Below are 8501 nucleotides of genomic sequence, written 5' to 3' on the forward strand. Positions count from 1 at the left end.
AAATCACCTAGAAGATGGTAGAGAAGGATTAACATTAAATAGTAGATAACAGAGAAGGATTTAAATCACCTAGAAGATGGTAGAGAAGGATTAACATTAAATAGTAGCTAATAGAGAAGGATTTAAATCACCTATAAGATGGTTGAGAAGGATTAACATTAAGTAGTATATAATACAGAAGGATGTAAATCAACTAGAACATGGTAGAGAAGGATTAACATTGACTAGAAGATAGTAGAGAAAGATTTACTTTAAATAGCAGATGGTAGAGAAAGACTGTAATTAACTAGAAAATGGCAGTTAAGGATTCGAAGTGTTTTGTTTTATTCACTAAATTTTTCTTATAATTTGAAAAACAGACATTTTTCGAACTTCAGTTGTATTCATTAATCTGTTTTCACCAGAAGGTGTTTGTTGCTAACCTCAAAGCTGCGCAATGAGACATCAGTTCTGTGCCCACCGGAGTTATGAAAACAGGTTTGGGAGCGTTATAATTCTTCAACAATACTACTAAGCCATTTGGAAGGGAAGTTGATGTAATGAAAACAACAACCAGATAATATAAATTGAGTAAAACGAAGCAGATTAGTAAACAATTACTGAATACCATCACGTAACTTACCGCCGCTAATACATTTTAAAGTCAACTAATATCTTGTATGAGAGAAAGATACCTTTCAGTCGTTCTTTGTAAAACTATTAATGACATTATAATTTTAAAAGAAATGAGAATTGTTTCTAATACTTAACTCATCAGTTTTTATATCATTGTATTTCTTCATACCTTTGAACTAAAATTAACGAGTTTATGATGATTCTGATGAAGAAAATCATTCTATCAGTGATTTATGGTTATGACTGTTAATGTCTTTAATAATATTTTTAACTCGATATGAACTTAATTTAGCTTGTAGTTTGTTAGATTAACTATGTTTGGGGTGAAGGATAAAGAAGACATATTGAAAGATATATATTTGATGTAAAGGAAAACTTTATATGGAATTAAAACCCTAAGATTATCCTAAAAGCCCTATTATGATTTGACGGTTTCCACACTGTCAGAGAAATCTATAGTTATTAAATTGTGAAACGTCTTGTTTGCTTCATCAAATGACCCATTTTCCGTTACCCACACTTAAACGTTAAACGCAAGTGACGTTAACGTTATGGTTTGTTTACTGGTAGTTTTCAAGAAATTGGACCTGTGCCAAAAACAAAAAAGTCTCACGTTTTGGATATATTAATTCGTAATAGAAATTTTTATTTCTTTCAGAAAAGTATTATTGAAGAACGACTGGACCTCTTTCATTCAATCTAATAACGTATGACTGATGAGATATTAATGGTTACATATTCTCAAGAAGTGTTTTAAAGTTACAATAACAATGTCACCCTTCGCTTAATACGAAACATCACAAATGTTGATGTCATATCAAATATAAGGTGACTGTAGCTTACAGTAAACGTTTAAATCTGCTGCTGAGGTGCGACAATATGATGACAAAACAGTGGACAGTGATGGATACTAACAAGGACTACTAGCCTTTATATCTAAGCCTGGTGGTTAGGACCCTCGATTCGTAAACTGCAGACCATCGGTTCGAATCCTGTCACCTAACTTGCTCAACCTTCCAGCCATTGGTGCGTTATAACGTGACAATTTATTTAAGTTTTCACTGCCGAGAAGGGGGTGGTGTTGACTAGCTGTTTTTCCTGTAACTCAACATTAAGGGCCTTTAACCTGATTGTACTCAAGTAGGCTTGCGCTAAAATTCAAGAAAGGAACAAAATAACTGACTAAAATACTACCATGGAAAATAAATAACTGACTAAAATACTACCATGGAAAATAAATAAGTGACTAAAATACTACCATGGAAAATAAATAACTGACTAAAATACTATCATGGAAAATAAATAACTGACTAAAATACTACCATGAAAAATAAAAAACGTTCAATGTCAACCCAAATCAAAACGTCATAACACCACCCGCCTCTTGCATCAGTCAATCGGTTTTTGTTTGTAACTTAATAAAAACTGTGTGAGGAAAACTATTCCTCGTTGTTTGTACGAAGGCAGAAATCAAAATATATGAACTGTTGAGAGAAACAGCAAATCATATGTTTTAAATTCAATACAAATGAGATGTCATAGGTCTTACTTTGAAAAAAAAGATTGACATGACATGGACACTTAGCTGGTAGATATTGTATCGAGGTACTAAACATGTTTCTTCAAATGACATATTACCAAAACTCTAAAGAAAGAATACAAAACATTTTGATAAGAAAAATGGACTCTGACACTGTCGCCACCTGGAGGATATTTTACTTATGTGATGACACACAATTATTGTATTTTATGATTTTGTCATCGTGAGAGAGCTTACTTTCAAAACAGGCCATTGTAATATTTTCCACAAAGTTATATAAAGTAGCGTAACTTTATTCTCAAAGCTAGATATGTTAATACAACACTTTTTACAAAATTATATATAATACATTAGGGCCAGGCATGGCCAAGCGCGTAAGGCGCGCGACTCGTAATTCGAGCGTCGCGCTAAACATGCTCGCCCTCCCAGCCGTGGGGCGTTATAATGTGACGGTCAATCCCACTTTTCGTTGGTAAAAGAGTAGCCCAAGAGTTGGCGGTGGGTGGTGATGACTAGCTGCCTTCCCTCTAGTCTTACACTACAAAATTAGGGACGGCTAGCACAGATAGCCCTCGAGTAGCTTTGTGCGAAATTCCAAAACAAACAAACAAACAAATATAATACATTATTCACAAAGCTAGGTGGAATGCTATAACATTGTTCGCAAAACTACGTATAGCGCTATAACATAGTTTACAAAAGCCATTTTGTCTACTATAACATTGTTGACAAAAGCTACTTTGTGTACTGTAACATTGTTCACACAACTAAATATAGCACTGTAACATTGTTAACAGAAGCTACTTTGTTTATAATATCATTGTTCACAGAACTAGATATTGTACTGTAACATTGTTCACAAAACTAGATATAGTACTGTAGCATTGTTGAGATAAGCTACTTTGTGTACTATAACATTGTTCACAAAACTAGGTATAGTGCTGTAACATTGTTGACAAAAGCTACCTTGTATACTGTAACATTGTTGACAAAGCTACTTTGTTTACAGTAGCATTCATTGTTTGTGAAACTTATGTAAAAGGAAAAGCCTAGATGTCAATATTTAGTACACAATTAATCTGTGTGTGAAACTATAGAATGTCAGTTTTTATGACAAATATATTGTCACTAATCAGTTGCACCTGGTGGTTCATGATAACTATAACATACGTTAAAAAGTGGAGATTTCCAAGTTCGACAAGAATGAAAATTGTATGGTAATTTGTCTTGTAACAGCAAATTATTGCAGCTACGAAGTAATCAGGATCTCTGTGAGAGACATTGTATACTATATACTTGTGAAAACAACGGTTGTATCAACGTGTTTGAACATATTGTTTGGTTCTAAAAACTCTCAGTGTGTCGTAGGACGAAAGTATAATGTTGGTACACCTTTATTTGACAGCTCGTAGTTTTGAAAGCAGGTAGAATGTAATGTTTGTGTCAACAGATGTATTGAAGAGATGGATGAAGTGAAAAATATAGAAAAAAGTTAAATGAGTTGTTTGACTTTCATCGAGTGAGTTTGGTTGTTGTGAATTTCTCGCAAAACTACGCAAGAAATATCACCCTTAGCGGTTCTTAATTTAACACCGTCACCTCTTGGGATACTCTATTAACAACGAATAATGTGATTGGTTACGCTTCATAACGTCCTCACGGCTGAAAGTGCTAGCATATTTGGTGACGGTAGCTCGAATTTGCAGTTTAAGGAAGGCTTCCATAAAGATTATTCGAACTTGCACGAAATGATCATGGTGTTATACAGATTTCATCGTGTGAAATACACTAGTAGCACAGAATATAATTAGTGCATCCTAAATTATATTATCCACAATGCATTCGTTATTTGGGCCTGGCATGGCCAAGCGTGTTAAGGCGTGTGACTCGTAATCCGAGGGTCGCGGGTTCGCATCCCCATCGCGCCAAACATGCTCGCCCTTTCAGCCGCGGGGCGTTATTATGTTACAGTCAATCCCACTATTTGTTGGTAAAAGAGTAGCCCAATAGTTAGCGGTGGGTGGTGATGACTAGCTGCCTTCTTTCTAGTCTTACACTGCAAAATTAGGGACGGCTAGCACAGACAACCCTTGAGTAGCTTTGCGCGAAATTCAAAAACAAAACAAACAAACAAACAAAATCATTGGGTTATGTTGTTCTTACTAGGATAGAAAGTACTTGTATAACACCTTTCCTGAATGTTATTATACTGGTTGCTCGAGAGGTTCTAACTTCGATGTATTTTTATATTTTAACGTGTTAAAAATACAGTAGTAGCAATGTTTACGTTAAACGTGTTTTGATTTTTATAACACTCTGTTACAAAATTTTAATTTTTCCTGTTCTTTGACAGAAAGTGTTATTTCTCAATTGCTTATACCTAAAGTAAATGGAAATGACCTACTTTTCTCTTCAAACTTTTGTGACCTAAATAATGAAATTTTCAAATTTACCCATTTTCAGAACATTCCAGGTGGATTCAGTGCTGAGTAGCTGATAGAGAATTTTCTAGAATGTTGTAGAACTTACGAGAATTTTCAAGAGCCTTTAGAATTTTCTAGAAGTTTCCATAGTAATATATATACAAGGGCTCACTACTCACCACTTCAGTTTAGTTCTGGCTGCCTGAGTGAACACATAGACCTATCTGATTTTATCAGAGATGGCATCAAGAAGCTGCAAGTATTCTCTTCCAAACGTTGGGCTGGCAAGAAGACATCTATTATCGTGTATCCGTACCTTCCATCATACATCGAGGTAAACGTTGAAGATCCAGATTACAATTTCAGAGGTGCAGCTGGTGAGTGAAACCCATACTATTACCCAACCAAAGAGACCTCAATGACTTGATCAGAAATCTTGGTCTAACAAAGTCGAATGCCGAGCTTTTCACATCTAGGTTCAAGGAGTGGGATTATTAGATGAAACTGTGCAAGTTGTAAGTTAGAGAAAGCGTCACCGACATTATTCAAGTTTCTTCACTCGTTAAGATGGGCTCTTCCCCTGCCACAATGTATCCGGTCTGTGCGAGGCAACTGGATTGTCTGTAGCCCGAACGAGTGGCGCCTCTTCATTGATAGCTCATCCAGAAACCTCAAAGATGTGCTGCTCCATAACGGGAATAAGTATCCGTTCTCTTCAAGGAAAACGTGGGAGCATACTCAGAGGAGCAACGCGAGTGTTTCCATCAAGATATACTGGACTTTGAACGTCGCTACCAAGAAGCGTATAACGAAAACATGATTGGAGTCTATATTTGAGAGCTGATAGGTGAAAGTGATTTACACTACCGTCACAAATCTCGAAAAACTGCTCACTTCTAAACATTTTTATATAACTTTAGTATAAATACATGTAAATCTTGATTCATATGTTGTTTTATTCAGACTTAACGGAATGAAAATGTAAAAATTTGTCCGTTTTTACATAGAAAACAGGTTAATTTCTAAATTTCATTATCCAGATCACAAAAGCAAAGTTTGAAGGAATAATGGTCATTTTCTGTACTTTTACGACATAAGCAGTTTACAAATAATACATGCTATCCAGGAACAAAATTTGTGTTACATACAGTAGTGTTATTACCGAGTTTCGACTCGACTCACATTGTAATCACTGTACTCAGAACTTCCCTCCTTTAAAAGTTGATGTTGTTATATTTGGATTTAAGTGTTTATTCAGTAGGTTTCTCACTGAACATTTAAATTAAATTTTAGAAAAGAAGAAACTTGTCTTGGTTTTTGTGTTAACCATGGTTAACAGTAATAATAGTTTCTTACATCAGTAAACTTAAAAATTAAAGGTGTCAATTTGGAAGAAATGCTTGAGATTTCTCTCCTGTTTCTATTGAAAGTTTTATTTGATGTATAGAAGCAGGTGAGGTAACCTATGTGTAAAAATAATGTAGTTTGTTATCATAGAAGCAGGTGAGGTAACCTATGTGTAAAAATAATGTAGTTTGTTATCATAGAAGCAGGTGAGGTAACCTATGTGTAAAAATAATGTAGTTTGTTATCATAGAAACAGGTGAGGTAACCTATGTGTAAAAATAATGTAGTTTGTTATCATAGGAGCAGGTGAGGTAACCTATGTGTAAAAATAATGTAGTTTGTTATCAGAAAATAAGAATTTGTTCCAATGTGTAGCCAGTTACTTAATACTGTACTTGTTTATAATTGTTGTTATGTTAATTCTAATGGTGTTAAAATTATATAAAAAACACATTAACAATTATTATGAAAAGTGAAGGCCATCATTGAGTTTATGACAGAATTTAAACTACAAAATGACTAAACACCAAATGAGAACGTTGACTGCTAACCCTAACAAACATTTGACTTTGATGAGACCTACTTGAATACGAGTATTCGTTTCTAGTGCAAACTGCAACCATCTTTTATTTCAAAGTACTGGATAGAGAAAAGGGAGCAGTCAGCGACACCCGACCACCAATTATCCACAAGGAGGGATTGATTGTAACTCTTATAACACACCCGTAGTTCAAAGAGTTGTTTGATATCGCACTGATTCGAAGCGCATCGTATGTTCCAAAAGGTGAAGCTCTAACAGAGAGCCGCGCTTCTTAATACAAGAAATGTAAATGTTGATAATCAAACATTAAGTAAGACAGTACTTGTCTTAATTTTATAGAAAAAATATTCTACAAGAGAAAGAAGTTGTGTTAGCAGCTCAGTAAACAAGTTTAAAATCAGCGAGCTACCCGACAGCGTAGCATCAGTACAGGATAAATTACTGGCACGTTAAAGAACTGTCATGACAACTGAACTGAACTGACACAGTATAAAATAAATGAATATTGTACCTTATGAATGTATTATCAGAACTACTATTACTTTGTGCTGGTAATAGTGTTTTAATGAGAAAGTATTTGTTGTAATAACCTACATCAGGTCATTTAAGTACGCCACAGAATAGAGCTTAAAGTTTTATTTTACCATCGGACGATTCACAAATTTTGAGCAATTTAACTTGAATTATTTTTACCACATTCGGGTATCTCGGTAGTCCGATAAGAAAGTCACGGAGCTACAACGGCAAAATTTGGAGTTCGATTTCCATGATATACAGAGTGAGACAGACAGTTGTGTAGCCCTGGGCTAAACGTAGCTTAAAGTAGTTCATCTTAAACTTGAAGGAAAGTGTTTTAAAATTCAATATTATATTAATTAAGTAAAACGTCTTCATGAAGGTTAAGTCTTTATCTTATTCAAATCACCTTGTTTGAAGGTTAAATGTTTATAGTTTCAAAATCACTTTGTTTAACATGAAGGTTATATCCTTATCGTTTTAAAGTCACTTTGTTTGGCATGAAGGTTAACTTTTATCTTATTAACGTTACTTTGTTTGAGATGAAGGTTGTGTCTTTGTCGTTTTAAAGTCACTTTGTTAGACCTGAAGGTTAAGTCTTTATCTTATTAAAGTCACTTTGTCGATATAAGGATTAAGTATTTAATCTTATTAAAGTCACTTTGTTTGACATGAAGTCTAAGTCTTTATCGTTTTAAAGTCACTTTGTTTCACATTAAGGTTAAGTTTTTATCTTATTAAATTCTTTTGTTTCACATTAAGGTTAAGTCTTTATTGTTTTAAAGTCACTTTGATTAACGTGAATGTTAAGTTTTATCCTTTTAAAGTAACTTTATTTGACATGAAGATTAAGTCTTTATCTCATTAAAGTCACTTTGTTTGACATTAAGGTCAAGTTTTCATATTTTAAAGTAACTTTGTTTGACATTAAGATGAATTATTTATATTTTGAAAGTCACTTTGTTTGACATGAAGGTTAAATCTTTATCTTATTAAAGTCACTTTGCTTGACATGAAGGTTAAGTCTTTATCTTATTAAAGTCACTTTGTTAGTTAGTCATTTAATGTGTTCATTTATTTATATCAAAAATAAGAAAATTTTTAATCGTTTCTTTATGCGTTAACTTCATTTAAAAGTCATGTTTAGTCCACTCCCCCAATAGCACAGCGATACATCTGCCAACTTACAACACCAGAAACTGGGTTTGTACAGCCGTTTTGGCCACAGCACAGATATCCCATTGTGTCGTTTTGTGCTTAACTTCGAACAAACAAACAAGCCCACAGTTATGTTACCCGAGACAACAAAAGGCATCAATTCTACACTAATAAACTTTCTAGCAAGACAAGGGCCCCATTGGCTCAGCGGTATGTCTGCGGACTTACAATGCTAAAATCGGGTTTCGATACCCGTGGTGGGCAGAGCACAGATAGCCCATTGTTTAGCTTTGTGCTTAATTCAAACAACACCAGCAACACAAGTATTTCAGTAAGAATAAACATTAAAACCATATAATAA

The sequence above is a fragment of the Tachypleus tridentatus genome, chromosome 12 (genome assembly GCF_004210375.1).
Source record: "Tachypleus tridentatus isolate NWPU-2018 chromosome 12, ASM421037v1, whole genome shotgun sequence".
Lineage (NCBI taxonomy): Eukaryota > Metazoa > Arthropoda > Merostomata > Xiphosura > Limulidae > Tachypleus > Tachypleus tridentatus.